Genomic DNA, 240 nt, shown 5'->3' on the forward strand with positions numbered 1-240 from the left:
TTCCCTATTTTAAAATTTTTATGGCTTCCTTTCAAAAACGGATCTAAGGGTAAATTGGTGAAAGGTTTGCTCTCTGCATTTTCTAATGTTGAGTTGTGACTGAATGAGAGAGCTCTAGTGTTTACCAGTGAGGTTCATAAACTAAACTCTCAGGAATTATTGCATCTGTTCTAGAAGTGCTTCTGGGTCTTAGCCTGGCCTCTTCAGAGTGGTGATAGTGACCATCTCCTCTGGAATATA

The sequence above is a fragment of the Myotis davidii genome, unplaced genomic scaffold, assembly GCF_000327345.1.
Source record: "Myotis davidii unplaced genomic scaffold, ASM32734v1 scaffold97, whole genome shotgun sequence".
In the NCBI taxonomy this organism is placed as follows: Eukaryota; Metazoa; Chordata; class Mammalia; order Chiroptera; family Vespertilionidae; genus Myotis; species Myotis davidii.